This window comes from Lissotriton vulgaris, chromosome 3_1, assembly GCF_964263255.1.
Source record: "Lissotriton vulgaris chromosome 3_1, aLisVul1.2, whole genome shotgun sequence".
Taxonomy (NCBI): domain Eukaryota; kingdom Metazoa; phylum Chordata; class Amphibia; order Caudata; family Salamandridae; genus Lissotriton; species Lissotriton vulgaris.
Genome location: NC_141689.1, coordinates 310,822,157 through 310,838,404, shown reverse-complemented (window position 1 = coordinate 310,838,404; position 16,248 = coordinate 310,822,157). Strand labels below are relative to the sequence as shown.

General features: G+C 42.1%; 1 protein-coding gene across 1 annotated transcript in view; it reads left to right on the top strand.

The window, feature by feature from the left end:
* Positions 1–16,248, top strand: part of LOC147726371 (A disintegrin and metalloproteinase with thrombospondin motifs 12-like) — a 1,277,451-nt gene that overhangs the window by 107,224 nt on the left and 1,153,979 nt on the right. The gene's annotated exons all lie outside the window — the stretch shown is intronic.

The window sequence follows — 16,248 nt, the reverse complement described above, 5'->3', positions numbered from 1 at the left end:
AATTGATCACAGGCATTTTTAAACACCCTTCATTATCATTATTGATAAGGCAGTCTTCATTATGCAAATCCTTGCGAGCTATGACAAAGGAGATATTCAACTAATATTGTTGTGAGTCCTTTCACTTAACAGGCAAGGAGACACAATTCCCAAAATTCACACCTTGCAAAAGGGATATTTGCGATATCATCTAGCTGATAAAGTGGAAGCTGCCCTCACTTTTTCAATAGTTTTAACTGCCCCTGTAATCTGGTAACCATTCAATGATGTGCTACTACCGGAGAAGCCGCAGACCAATGATGTTTATTATTGGGAGTCAAATGGAAATGGGCAAATGTCCCCTTCCATCTGAAACTTATAACAGCTCCCCATGGATGATCCCATGGATGATACAGTACTGACATGTTTAGCCCCAGTTGTGTCAGTGTTAGTACACTTACAAAGAATCTCTGTATTCGAAATGTTCTACTTATATAAAATCAACTGAGACAAAGAGAGAAGTGCTACTAATGGTTCCCCACAAGATGGAAGCTTCACTCAATGGGCAATCTTTCAGGTAAGTGTCCAGGATATATTTTGTAAAGTATAAGAAAAGCTGACTATATTCTGAATATACTGAGATATAAGATAAAATTGCATTTTGAATGATGGAAGAAGATGTAGCTATCCCTATGGATAAATGCATCAAAACAATAGTAGTGCCTAGTTATAAATATGTCTTCAGTATGCTTCCCTTTAGTACCTTCCATTTATTATTGACTAATATTGACCGAATAATTAAAACGTATTTATGGAAAGGTAACTATCCAATACTCAAAATGTCCAAACCACATACTTCTACCACCACAGGAGGTTTACAATTGCACAACACTGAACTTTAGTAAGGCCTAGCAACTCTCACAGATAGTATACCACATCTGTGTTAGAACTGCTAGGTTTATTGAGTCTTGAAAGACATTTACAGAAAAAGGTAGCAGGCAAACAACAGAAGTTTGCAAGAGACCATAATAAACCAGTAGGGCATGGAATAGAACAGATAATGGAAAATTATTTCTTAAACCTCAATGACGTGCTGTGGAATAATTATGTCTGATTTTGGGGGCAATGTATTTCAAAGGCCACTCTTCCGGAGGGGTGATAGGTATCAAGTAGATCTTATGAGAGGCAGTTTGAAACATTTCTCCAGACTGAGAGCAGAATTTCGGATTTGCCGCAATCAGCAATGGAAAAATCTGCAATTACGACACTGTTTATTAAATAAGCTGGTAAGAATGCTGTTTAATCTGCAAGCCTGTATACAACATGCATCACTTGAAAAATGGAAAGTCCTACAAATAATTGACTTCTTGACTGAACAAGACTCTGATCAGCAAATTATGCACAAAGCCCATATAACGACTGGTTAAGAAAAAATGATACATTAGACTCCAAAAGAATTGTTCACCTGAAGGTAGTTCTTAATTACTTTAAACACATGATAGAAGATTGAGGGAAGCTTCCTTGAAGTTAAGCCCTTTAAACTCCTACATGATTGGCATGGAAGACCTGATGACCGACATAGAACAAACCTGAGTCCCAACTCCTTTTCTAGAGTTGTGGGTGACCAGATGGTAACATTGTACACATAATATGCTCATGTCTTAATTTTCAATTTTCCTGGCAAAACAACCGCCCCACTTAAAGACAGGAGTAACCTTCTCATGACTGCATCCCCTGCACCGGTGATCCTTCACAATATAAAGCATATCATTGGAGTTACTAGGCATGTGCAAAAGTGGCATCAACAGTAGCAAAGATGTATATATTATGACAATGTCAACTGAGGATCTCATCCATGCCCAAGGATTTGATCAGAGACCTCAAGATTATGGTGTTCTATTAATGGGAGATCTATAAACTAAACTACTGAGCTTAACCACATCAGAGCGGCGCAGATTCCTGCGCTGTGCTGAACGTTCTAATGAACGGTTCCGTCATGAGCACAGGCCAACCGACGCTCATGACGGAACCGTTCAGTCATGAGCATCGAAGGAGTTAATATATTTTTTATAATCAAAAATGTATTGATTTAGTAACAGGAGCATAATACAACAGACAACGCATTCATAGTGTGGAGTCCCTAGTCATCGATGTTCATCGTGAGGCAGTACATGTATTATGACAGACCAAAATAGTCCCACCATTTCTCCTACAGCTTCTTGTGCTTTTGGTGGCAACCTCTCATATTATATATGGGTTCCTCCATTTTTGCACACTAATCCATGACTAATCGCCATTCGGCAAGGGTCAGGGAGTTCTTTGAGTTCCAATGTTTTGCAATATCTCTATTAACAAGGTGGGTGCCACTTCCCACCATTATATAATTAAGTTGGCAACCTGGGGTGAGGGGTCTATTAGTCACTCAAGAATCCTCAACAGAGTAGTGAAGACATCCTGCCAGTATGTAGAAATGATGTGGTAATCCCTGACCACATGAAAGAAATGCCCCTCCTTCTCCGCTAGGCATCAGAAGCATTCCGCTTGGGGGCACCACATTCTTTTCAGTGTAAGAAAGGTTATATGAATTTGAATTTAAAATATTTATATAGCGCAACATTCACCATGCGGTTTCTTGGCGCTGTGGAGGCTAATTTAGCAGTAGGAACGAAAAACTGGTGGAGAAGAGAGAATTAAGATTAGTTCACATTAAGAAAAGCCTGGGTGAAAAGAAAGGTCTTAAGATCTCTTCGGAAAAGGGAGTAATGTCTAGCCAGACGCAAGTGATCGGGGAGGGCGTTCCAAAAGGATGGTGCCAGGAATGAAAAGTTGGCTCCGCCCCATTTCTTGCGTCTGAACCGGGGTACCTGAAGGAGTGATTGGGTAGATGAACGAAGCTCACAGACAGGGATGTACTCTTTTAGAAGAGAAGAGATGAAGACAGGGGCAGTCCCTTGGCGCGCCTGAAAGACCATGCAGCCGGTTTTAAAAAGGGATCGCTCCCTAACAGGTAGCCAATGTAGTGCCTTCAGTAGGGGAGTAGAATGATGGGAGCGGGGGAGGCCATACACCAATCTGGCCGCCTGGTTTTGAACCAGCTGGAGCTTCCGCAGACTGTACGTTGGGATGCCGTTGTAAAGGGCGTTGGCGTAGTCCAGCCGGGAAATAACCAGTGCGGACATGATTAACTTAAGTGCAGGGGGAGAAAAGAAACGAGAAACAGAGCGGATAGTTCGAAGGACAAGAAAACAGGAAGAGACAACAGAACTGATTTGTGAGTGAAGATTGAGATGATTATTAAGTTTAATGCCCAGAGTCTTAACTGAGGGAGAGGGTGTAGGGGGGGATCCTAGAGAAGAAGGCCAAAAAGAAGAGTTCCAGGGACTGGAGGAACCACCCATAAGGACCAATTCTGTTTTATCAGGGTTCAACTTCAGATGGTTGTGGTTCATCCAGTCCCTAATGAAAATCATAATAGACTGAAAATTAGAAATAGAGTGAGGAGAAGAAGACAGGTTAAAGATAAGCTGGAGGTCATCTGCATAATTGTAAACAGTGACCTCCAGTTGCTGAAGTGCAAAGATCAGAGGATAGATATAGAGATTAAACAGAAGGGGGGAAAGAGAAGAACCCTGGGGAACACCACAAGTGACTTTGAGTTGGGTGGCCGAGAAATCCCCCAGCCGGACCGCCTGGGTGCGGTCCCTCAGGAAGGACGATAGCCAGACCAGGGCTGAGCCCTCGACCCCCGCCGCTCCGACACGGGAAAGTAAGATGGAATGATCCACCGTGTCGAAGGCGGCGGTGAGATCGAGGAGCACCAGAGCCTGGTGGTTGTTTTGGTCCATGCCCTCCCTGAGATTGTTCAGGACCGACACCACGACGGACTCGGTGGAGTGCCTAGGCCGGAAACCTGCCTGGCGGGACGCCAGGCCCCCATTGGCTTCTACATGGGCACTGAGGACCGATGTTACATGTCGCTCCAGCACCTTGCCCAAGTAGGGCAGGAGAGAGATGGGACGATAATTGGCTGGAGCAGAGGGGTCCGCGCCAGGCTTCTTAAGGATGGGGACTATGGTGGCAGATTTAAGAGCTGGAATTACCACCCCCTGAGCCAGCGAGCTGTTGAGGAGGGAGATTGGCGGTTTGGGACAAACGGAGTAAATCTGTTGCAAGATATGGGCTGGAAAGATGTCCGCCGGGGAACCAGATTTTACTTTGGGAAGTATTGCAAGGAACACTTCTTCGGTGAGCGGAGGGATAAAAGAAAGACAGCCGTGAACAGTCGGGGGAAAAGGCTCAGAAAATGTAGGGGAAGGAGGTGAGATGTTGGCTCTGATGTTGCAGATAGGTAAGTTGGACAAGATGGAGCCAGGAGGAACATCCCTCTAGTCAACCTCATCAAAGGACCTACCCTTGTGGCCTGTGATGAGATCATGGGAATTAATAATCAGTGATTTATATTTTCTGGATATCTCTCCCTTTCCCAATGGACGCATAAGGATCTTGGCTTCCATTAGGCTGTTCTCAGGAACATCAGCTAAGGAGTCCTGATGCTATGTAAGAGTTTGGCACAGCTTTAAATATTCATAAAACTGAGATTTGTGGAGGTTTTACTCTTTTTGAAGGTCATGAAGATACTTCATATGTAAACCTTGGCAGATGTCTCCCACCAGCGATATACACATGAAGTCCCATTCATTAAACCCTTCAAACCGCTTGCAATGACGCAGCCAGTGACCATGTCAGATAGGGGTCTCCATTGTGATCTTTTGCTCCTATTGCTCCTATCTCAAACACCTGAGGGCCACCCGCCACATCAGAAATACCACCCTAATGATCACGAGCAGTGAACAGGGACCGGGAGATCCATGGAGCATACCCACAATCTTAACACGGCCCACCAATCCTACCTAAAACTGAAGGCTGGGTCGGACCACTTCGCACATAGCCAGTCATTCACCACCAGAACCCTGGACCTGGCATATATTAGCAATAACAATTCCTGTATCATAGGTCGAATAGGTGAATTTACTAAACGCTATGCATGGAGGCCATCCAGCCATAAAAAGAGCCCAACTGGGCTGCTGGTGTGCTGCATAGAAAAAGTGGTAATAATCCGTGAGTGATGATGCGATCTCTACTGGTGTTGACATCTGCCATTCCTCCCGGTCAATGTTAGTTCTTAGTTTCCAGCCAGTTTACCAGATTTGTCTCCCCATTCATCTACTGTTCTAGAAGAGGGAATCCAGTATTGTGGTGCCTCCTCCTAACAAAAGCTGTCTACGGGAAACCCTCTTGATTTCTAGCTGGCGTTCTACTTCTTCACTTTGTTGATTTCGACTCACTCTCTCTGATTCCAGAATATTGGTTTCCAACAATAGGATCTGGTAATGTTTATCTCTATCCTTTCAGTAAGGACCGGGCAATGCCCCACAAGGTGGCTTACCCGGCAGCCCAATATGGAGCTGTGAAAATCTACCAATTCCTTATTTCTAGCTAAATAGGCCTTCAGCTTGTTTGAAAAAAACTGAGAGAACTGCCTGTCTAGCAGGTGCCATGTATTAAGTTGCCAGAAGGGGTTTCATCACCCTTCTTGTTCCAAAGTAAATCACTACACAAGGCATGGGACATGCCCTGCAGCAGCATGTATGTCACTGTCTGTAAAGTATCAACTGCAGTGAACAAAAATAAGTCTAGGAGGGACATTGTTTTATGAGCTGCTGACATATTTATATATATATGTGTGGTTTGAGAATTCTAGACCTGCCAGGTGTCACAAAGACCTAAACCCCCTGCCCAGTCTGCCAACCTCCCTCTGTCACTCCAGCCTGCTCCCCTGGCACCCATAGATGTGGTCACATAGTGTCATTGAAATTTCCCACCACTATGGTTAACCCTTGGCAAAACCCCCCAAAAATGCTTCTGAAGTTCCTCCAGTGTGGACCTGGCCAACAATGAAGAAATGTAGACAGGAACCAGATTGAAAGGATCTCATAATAGTTAACTACATATCTGCAGAGGAGACCACAATCGGTTTGAGAACCAGCAAAAGGTAGGTTGTGCAGAAGCATTGTCACTCCTTTGGTGTGTCCCGCATAATATACCCTATTTTAACCAAAGCGAGCATGGAAAGAACATTTGGCACCTAATAAATGGATTTCCTCTAACATAAGGATTGCCAGTGCATGTTGTTTCATAAACCTCAGCACTGCTCCTCTTTAATATGGTCTTTTAAAACATTAATATAACATGACATAATCATGAACCCATGCATTTGTAGGAGTAATGTGGATCAGTAAAATTGTGAGCACAGTCAGCTAGTGGCCAATAGTGGCTAGCAAAGATAATCCCTATGCGAGTCATTATCTGTGGAATTTTCCCCAAATGGCACAGAATAAGCGAGGTTAAATATGCGCTGTGTTAAACATACATGAATAATCACCCAACGTAAAATACTTAACTCCCTTCCACCACAACCCTCCCCTCCTTAAACTCCAACCCCAGAAGCATCTATCGCCCTGCCCAAAACATTGAACTTAAAAAGTAGGTATAAGTCTTGCAAACCCCTGTCATCCAGTGTCTCGGTCAAGCCCTAATGCATTCTGTACCAAAATCAGAGTATAGTGTTATTGCATAACACTCTTCAGGGATTAGTTTAACCAATCATGCAGTGTGTTCTGCCCCATTTCTACTTGTCATCTCAGAGTTCCGAGCTAAGGAGGATCCCTTGGTGGCCCCTCTTCAAACCTGAGTAGTTCAGAGTTCCCCCGAGTGAGCCGTGCCTACTACGTGACCCTTTACATTGCTATGGCCGACCAGAGCAAGCCAGCTGACCTTGATATTTTAAGAGTGGGCAGGATAACATGTAACAGAAGGAAGTTCAGTCTACCAGTCCCAGGTGGCTTCCAGGGTATAGAAAATAAGGATTGGAGTCATGGCTCACTTTAAGCTTTGCTGGGTATATAGGCATGTATGTAGTCCTTGTAGAACCACGATTTTTTTTAACCTGACTCTTGTAGTCTGTAAAGATCATAAAGCCCATAATTTGGAACAGCAGCCATTTGTACATGAGAACTGAGTCCCTATTTTTGTAGATTGGCAATCATAGGGCATGGTAGGGCACCTAGTTGGGGTTTTTGACGCAATGATCAATTGACCCTCTCCATTATGAAGCAGGAAAAGAATGTCTTCTTGGGCATCCAAAATGTCAACCATTTCTCTAAGAATCCAATAGGGTTGGAGGCTTCCGTCCCTTACAGGAATCCCATGAATCACAGGTTTTTCCTCCTTGTCATGTTCACCAGGGACTCAGACATTGCAGACAGCTGCAGTACCATGGAGTAGAGCTCCAGAATTGTGTTCCCCATCTCGTAAAGTCATCCTTTAGGTCCTCATGTTACAGAGGTCTTGGCAGAGCAGGGTAACCTTGAACCCTTCTTCTGCAATCTTGATCTCTAGAACTGGCCTGGACACCAGGATGGCCTGCAGAATCGTTCCAGCAGCTGCAGCATTTTTGGAAGAGGCTCAACATGTTCTTGACAGGAAAGGGTGCTTACAGAGATCAATGTTAAATGTGTAAATCAACTCCCTAAAGAGCCATTGAAACTGCATCCCATGTTCTTCTTCCAGCTGCTGTTAAGATGAGAAATAAAACATTACACTGTGGGGAACTGCATTGATAAAAGGCATTCATCCCTTTCATACATTTTCCAGCCATTAACATTTTTAATAGATCATAGCAGTATACCAAGGAACTATGTCTCAAGTCCTCTTTCATTTGACAAGGGTCTTGCGATTCTTTGAAATAACTGGACATACTAGCATGAGTTTAAGCGGAGCACCCACCAACAGGGACATAAAATTACACAATTTACAGACCAGTTTATCTGCAACTCAGACACAATGGCTTCACAAAACCTCATGGAACATTGCAACTTACCTTAATTGTACCATTCCAAACATTTAAGAACATAGTAGCTAGTATTAGAAACTGGGTTGTTGGTCTAGGGGGGTGTGAGTCCTTGTCAAGCAACAACCACAGTCCTTGTCAGGGTGAATCACAATCGCTAAATTCATTTGTGATTAACCCTTTTGTTGCTTTGCACAAGAGCAGTCATGCTTAACTTAGAGTCTATGTGTAAAGTATTTAACACAATGTTATCTTCGGGGAGAGGTAGGCCTTGTAATAGTGAATAACTAATTTAGAGTTTTCACTAACAGGACAAGTAAAACTTAAAAGTACACGTCCAACCTTTTAAATACCCTGCCTCCTGCCCTATGGACTATAAAGGTAGACTCTTGGGGTGAGATATGATTAAAAAAGAAGGTTTTTGCCTGGCAAAAGGTTTATTTTGGTAGAGTGATTGATCAAGCAAAAAGTCGCCTGAAGACACTGTGTGCACTACTGAGAGAATGCTTTAACAGTTTTATAGCAATTCTTGACCATGAATGACGCAACATGAAACAATGTGAACACAAAGAAACATCATAGTCAAAAGTGTGTATACATGAACATAACTGTATGCATTTCCTCTACATTATAACCCATACATTTTGTTTAGCCAGATTACTCATTGCACTAACATCTGCATTAGGCAGTAGTTTTTCTCTCGCATCACATACATGTCCACATACAAGTACACATGCTACACAATGTGTACTTTACCGGGTCTGTGCTCCAGGAGGTTTGTTTACTTTGTGCGATATAGGTATTTTGGATACCGTTTTTATGTGAATGATTAACTTAAATGTAACAAAAGGAGGGAGGGAGAGAGACAAGTGGATTCGGTCTCCCTTGGTAATACGTTTAAACAGAATAGAATCCACTCAGAAAGTGGTGGTGATCCCTAAAGTGATGGGGAGCACACAGTGTTGTTTAAATGCCCCTCACACACCAACAGGCCCCTTGGTGTCATGCTTCATCATCGGGGCCTTCGCACCCCTCTACGGGATGCGGCGTGCTACGACTCACGAATACGCAGGAGCACTTGATAGTGAACTATGTGTGGGTGTGTGTTTGGGGAAGAAGTGTGAGTAGTGAGGTGAGGTGAAAAAAGTGAAGGTTAATTAAAAAATACCTGGCTCGTAGGAAAAAATTATTTATTATGTCCTCGGCTGGTATTGTTAAAAAGTGCAAGGTGAGGTTGACAAATATACGTGTTAGGGTATATCAACCTTGAAAAGCGTCTGCATGTTTCGGAGTACAGCGACTCCTTCTTCAGGACGAGGATATGCACGTTATCCTCACCTTACTCACATGGATGTAGAATGTCAAAGTGTATTCTACCAAAAGTAAAAACTAGGTGAAATGTACCTATCAATGTTTAATTGTGGATAAGCTCTGTTGCGCCCAATTGGCGTTTAGAAGAACTTATAGTGCAAGGTTCTCTGACCTCATGAGCCTAAGCGTGGTATTGGGGGATTCCTTCCTCACTGCTCAGTAAAGCAACAGTTACTGCACGGTCTAATCGACTGCCTTCCCCTCAACGCTGCTCCGACGTAGCAGCGTTGAGGGGAAGGCTCATGAGGTGCATATCCTCGTCCTAAAGAAGGAGTCGTTGTACTCCCAAACATGTCGACTCTTTTCAAGGAGATATACCCTAACACGTATATTTGTCAACCTCACCTTGCACTTTTTAACAATACCAGCCGAGGACATAATAAATAATTTTTTCCTACGAGCCAGGTATTTTTTAATTAACCTTCACTTTTTTCACCTCACCTTACTACTCACACTTCTTCCCCAAACACACACCCACACATAGTTCACTATCAAGTGCTCCTGCCTATTCGTGAGTCGTAGCACGCCGCATCCCATAGAAGGGTGCGAAGGCCCCGATGATGAAGCATGACACCAAGGGGCCTGTAGGTGTGTGAGGGGCATTTAAACAACACTGTGTGCTCCCCATCACTTTAGGGATCACTACCACTTTCAGAGTGGATTCTATTCTGTTTAAATGATTAACTTAAGGCAGCTGGGGTTGTGTTCTCCACTCCCACTGCTCCCTCATTACTTTTCAGTTACATTCGGTTCCTCTCAGAAATACTGTTTTGCTATTATAAACGGTCAGATCGCTCTTTTAATACAGTCGTTTAAAGCGCTCTTTAAATATGGCCGCCGTAAAGTTGAGGACATTTGAATGGTGTTTACTTGAGACGGAGTAACAATCAGGTGACCGATCCAATTGTAGACGTTTGTTTAGCACCTCTTACATGCAATGGTGGACACTAGTGCTATTGGCTCTAATCATGTGGGGCACAGTAAGAGATATTTAATGCCCAGCCTCAGTGACTGGTTGTAGCGGCTACACATCATTTATAATTTTTGGGAGCTTGGTATGCATGCTGGTGTTCTGCATGCCAGGAATAATGTACCATGTATTTGTTAGTTTACCCAGTAGGGTGTGGCAATCATTTGGTAGGCATTATCAGTGGTTGTTTCAGCGCAGTATTAATCATTAGTTACATTTTGTTCATTTCACAGTGGTCCCTGAAGAAGGGACGATCTGTCCCGAAATGGATAGGGCCCCACACAATTTAGTGGAACTCAAATCAAGAAGATTGTACTATATTGTATGATTTTGTACCACGTATGAAGTCAACCATACTATATGGTTTAATTCAACTGTAATTTTTCATTATCAACTGATATCAATGTGATGCTGTTTGTTTTGTGAAGCAATGAAAATGTTCATGTATACACACTTTTGACTATGTATTATGTTTGTGTTCACATTGTTTAATGTTGCGTCATTCATGGTCACAAATGCATTTTGGTTGATCAATCACTCTACCAATTTCACATGTGGGACAGGCAGCTCAAAAATACTGTGTTGCGATACAATATATAGGTGGTCACAGTAACAATAAACAATTTTGGGGGAAAAAATGAAATGAAACCAACATTCACAAAAATATTCTCAATAAATGCAATTTATTCGCCTGAGTAAACAGCTAGGTGATTCCAGCCTTAGGGTGGGGTCTACTGCAGGACAGTGAAATAAGAGAGAGAGCACCTCATAGCTCTATGCAAGTTAGGGGGAGGCTAGCATTAATACTGCCTTCCTTGCACGTATATAATGGACAGTATCAAACTGTAGGTCACAGGATCGTTATTAGTTAACAGTGAAGGATCTCAGTGTAGTACTGTTCGCCTCGATATCACGGAAGGCCGTAATAATGCTAACCTCCCCCTAACTTGCATAGAGCTCTGATGAGCCCTTTGAGCAGCCTTTATGTTTGCGCTGGATGCACTAGGTACTCTCTCTCTTATTCCTCTATCCTGAAGAAGACCCCGCCCTAAGGCTGGAATCACCTAGCTGTTTACTCAGGGGTCGAAACGTAGACTACCACTAGCACACAAGCCCTGACAACTGTGAATTAACAACAGGGTAATTTTAAGGCTATGTGACATATAAGAACAATTGACCTTTGTTAGGCTAGAGTTTTATCTTAAAAATGTGATGGATACATGCCACACCTCTTTTCCTTTTCTAACCACTTCACGGTTTCACATTGAGCAACAACACCCCATCTTCCTTATCTCACACCCGAGCACCTTTCTTTTAAATTCTCAGAACTGTGTGGTAATAAAAGAGAAACTGTGTTCCCACATTCAAATTGAGTATTTACTTTTGCGAATAAATTGCATTTATTGCAAATATTTTTGCGAATGTTGGTGTAATTTCATTTTTGTTTTCAAAATTGTTTATTGTTACTGTGACCACCTAAATATTGTATCACAATACTAACTCGGGTCTGGTAGCATTTCGGGGGGACCAGCGTTTACAACGCAACTTTTACCACGCAGTAGCTTTACCGCGCAACTTTTACAACGCAAGTCGTTACAACAACTTGCGCTGGGGGCGCTGTAGGATAGGGAATAGTTTAATTTACTATCCAAAACCTTTCCTACTATCCACGGGGACTGGAGTTGGAAAAGTAAATTAAACTATTCACTATCCAGCGCCCCCCAACGCAAGTCGTTGTAACGACTTACGTTGTAAAACCTGCGTGGTAAAGGCATGCGTTGTAAAAGCATGCGTAGTAACTACATACATCCGCATTTCGGGTACTCTCATTGTTATAAACACAAACACTGTGTAGCACACCTTGCCAGTCAAGCAATGTGAGTGTTATCACATAGCATATTTTTCAATTACTTTTTGCGGTGTACATCACTTGCATCATTTTAAAAGGTTTATTTTGCCAGGTTGAATGTCACTTTGAAACTGCATACACGCTGCAATGGCAGACCTGAGACATGTTTAAAAGGTCTCTCAAGTGGGTGGCAGTAAACTAAATGTGCTAATTGGGTATAAGCCAATTTACAAAAATGCTAAAAGAGAGAGCACAAGCACTTTAGCACTGGTTGCTGAAGGAAAGTGCATAGTGTCTTAAAGTCGACAGAAACAAACTCAGCAAAATTGGAAAGGTGAAGGCAACACATTTAGGGGTGACTCTGCAAAGAGGGCCAGATCCAACAGCTAGCATTCTTTCAACTAATGGGGAAGGAAGCAGGAAGCCAGATGAGAAGACAGAAGAAGGTAAGACATGCAAGGTGTTAAATTCTATCAAAAGGCAAGCAAAGCAATTTTAGGTTAAAATTCTTCAAACATTTCTATATGTGTCATCTACCCACCCTGTACTCTGTAGTGAGTGCCTAAATGTATGCAGATGCTCCTCCTTTCCCCTGAATTCATGGAAGCGACAAATATATTTTACAGGATTGGTGAGTGCTGCTATAAATAATACCAAAGATAAAAAAACAAGCTGTGCTCTAACACTTGGTTTTGGGCGATGAGTGTAGTGAGAAACGTGCTGTGATGTACATTTGCAATATGTTGGCTTGAGTATGAGCCCAACAATAGAGCAGTGGGAATAGGCGTACCCATAAAAAGTAAACCGTAAGGTTTTGAATATACTAGTGTACGGTTTCTGTGTGTATTTTTCAATTTCAGGTAAATTAACAAGAAAAATTACACCTGCTAATTCACTGATGACAGATGTATAATTTACCATAAAATGCATGTCATACCGATATAGGACAGTCCACTGAATGTAATGGAGCACATATTTACTATTCTAACACTCCATGCACACCTTGATACTGAGGGAGGTTATAAAGTGGACAAAAGCAAACATATTTCTGCGTTTGAGTTTTTTTTAAACACTCATTTGAAAGTATCTAAACACACTCCATAGCACACTTTCCTCACAGAAATGATGATTGTCTGGTGTTTTCAGGGTTACAGAAGTAACAACAATTTTAAAGTAAAGAACACAATAACATTCCCAAACCAATTTACAACAATAGAAACAAATTATTGAGCAAAAGACGCCAAAATCATGAAAATATGTTAAGGGAGAGGTATCATTTTTTAAACACTTCTTGTCACTGAGTGTCAGCAGGAGTTCGGAGTTCTTAGGCCCTTGTTTGAGGTTTCTTCTTCCACCAGGAGTCAGAAATCCTCTTCCAACATTCTTTTTCGGAAGAAATATCCAGCTGAGGTGGTGAGAGGACACCATTTACAATGGACTTTCAGGGAAGTTAAATAGGCCAAGTTCCAATGTACAGTACTTGTGTTAGAGGGGAAGCATAAGTATGTTAATACTGTTTAGCAGTGGTGAGTTGCAGAGAGGCAGAAAGGCAGAAACAACCGGGTCCAGAAAAATGGGAACAATGTGGGGTGACATGAAATGTCTGAAACCGCATATTTAGAGACTCAGAGCCTCCTGACTTTGTGGCGTCTGTTCTCACCGTCTTTGTTATGAGTTTCTGTATTTCTTTGACAAAGATGTAGGCTCTTTAGTTTCTAATCAGTGGCTATTGGTGGTGACATGAAAGACAGCTTGAGGCTATTAGAAGATTTTTCACTGGGAATTAAAAATCCTGATAAGGGCTGCAGAAGACACTTTAGAGGTTACATACGCTTAAGGTTTATCTAAAGAACATAGATAAACCTATACAAAACCAATGTATGTCCAGTGTTAACGACAGAATATTTTTAAGGTCAATAAATATCATAGTAGGATTCAGTGATTCAAACAACCTCCATCACAAAGTACTTCTGTGATCCTGTTTTTTCCCAAACTTTAAAGTGCTTTCTATCCCTCTAGCCACCATATACCAGCTATTAACCGGCAAGCAAAATGTCTATGCTGTGGATCCTTTTGTTTCCTATAGTTAAAAAATATTTCTGGATTCTCACTCTTATAAAAACTAATTTAGAAGTCATTCCCAACTTCCAATATAACCCTGACGCTTAAACTGGCATTTGCCATATATTATATATCTATAAAAACATTCTCTATGTGGCCATATTCCCAGTGGCCATCATCCTGCCGGTTTATCATTTCTTATGTTGCTGAAAAATCATGTTCCATCATGCAACCTTCAAATAGTGAAAGTTACAGACGCTTGCCTGTGATACTTGCTTGAAATTCTTTTATGTGTGCTTGCATGCTTTTGAATATATTTTTCTAGTGCCGGTCTATTTTCTTTTAGTTCAATAAAAGTTTATTAATCATAATGTAAGGTATGAATACATCATACAGTAAAAGAATTGTGGGGGAAAAATGGGAGGAGGGTGGGGAGGGAAGGGAAAGCATAGGAAGAAAAATCAGAATACATTGTAGAGTTGAAGGAACGACAATAAACTTATCATGGGCATTAAAAAGTAAAAACAAAGGGTACAGTAATTATACAATAAAAGTAAATGCAAATGAGGTTATGCAGGTAATTACTGTAACAAAGAAAGGGGAATGAAAAAGGGCATCAAGGGGGTTTGGAAACCTCCTGCTGAGCAGGTCACGGGCAAAAGGAACGAGTTGTACAATTATCCAAATACATCAGAACAGGAAGCCATAAATCTGCACGTTTAGCTGCCATCTGGGCAGGAAAAACAAAAGCAGTGTGAAGCCTATGATTGTGACAAACATTATACCACCATGCTTTGAAAGTAATGGTAGAGGAAGGCTTCCAATTAATAGTAATTTGTTGAAACGCCAGTAGTAAATCAACAATACGAACATAGAGATCAGTCTCGTCCCAACAAGGAGAAAGACTTCCCAAAAAGATATGGGTGGGAGAGAAGGGAATACAAGTGTGAAAAATAACATTAATTTGTGCCCAAACCTGCAACCAAAAGGCATGTACATTCTTACAGAGGAACAACATATGAAACAGAGTGGCATTGGGTAAGGAGCAAGACCAACATACATCTGGGGTGGCAGGGAATTGCTTGTGGAGGGTAGAAGGAGTCTGAAGCAATCGGTTATATATGAAAAATATAGATTGCTTCAAGGACGCCGCCCTAGAGGTTTTACGAACCGTTGTCCAAATCTTGTCCCAAAGAGATACTGGCCATGATGTAGAAAGATCATTTTCCCAATGCTCCTCCACCTTGGACTTGGGTCTGGGGAGTGTATGTGCATGAAGGCGCTTGTAAATAACAGAAGCTTTAGGAAGAGCTTGTAAGATAGAATGAAGTTGAAGAGTAGATCGGGTGAAATAGGAGAGGGGGTCGCCTGTAAGAGCCTCGCATAAATCTCCATGACCGTTGCTTTGAGGAGAAGAAATTTGGGAGCAAAGGAGGAGGGCAAATCAAAGGTGTAACAAAGGGTGTGAAAAGGCATAAAGGTAGATTGTGAGCAGAGCAATCCCTTGGATCTCCAAGATTTCCAGTAAAAGGTTTACCTCGGATTAAAAGGTATTTATTATGCCAAATAGTGGATGAGAGGAAATCGGCAATATTCGCAGGGGGGGGAGGGTTAGAGGATAAGAGGAGTTTGACAGTGAATTTATGAATGAGAGTAGGAATCGAGGAGGGTTTGCGTGAAAAAGAGATATATTCAGCAAAAGAGAAAGGGAAGAGGAAGAGGCGCTCAACCTTGGGCAGGGGGAATCAGGGTCCTGTAACCAAAAGGAAGCTTGACATAACAGAAAAGCCTTCTGGTAAGCCGGGAAGTCCGGAAAATTAACTCCTCCTTCAGAAGCAGGGCGAATGAGCCTAGCAAGGGACATTCTGGGTTTTTTGTTATGCCATAAAAAGGAGGACAAGACTGAATTAATTTTCTTTAAAAATGTGGCTGGGATAGAGGCGAGGATATTGGAGAGGGTGTATAGAACAATGGGGGATAACATCATCTTAATAGTATCTAAACGACCCCACCAAGACAGGTAAAGAGGATGCCACCTGGCTGTGAGGTCAGATATTTTCTGAGTGCACTTAGTAAGGTAGAGGGAAGCAGTATCAGGGATGGCAGGGT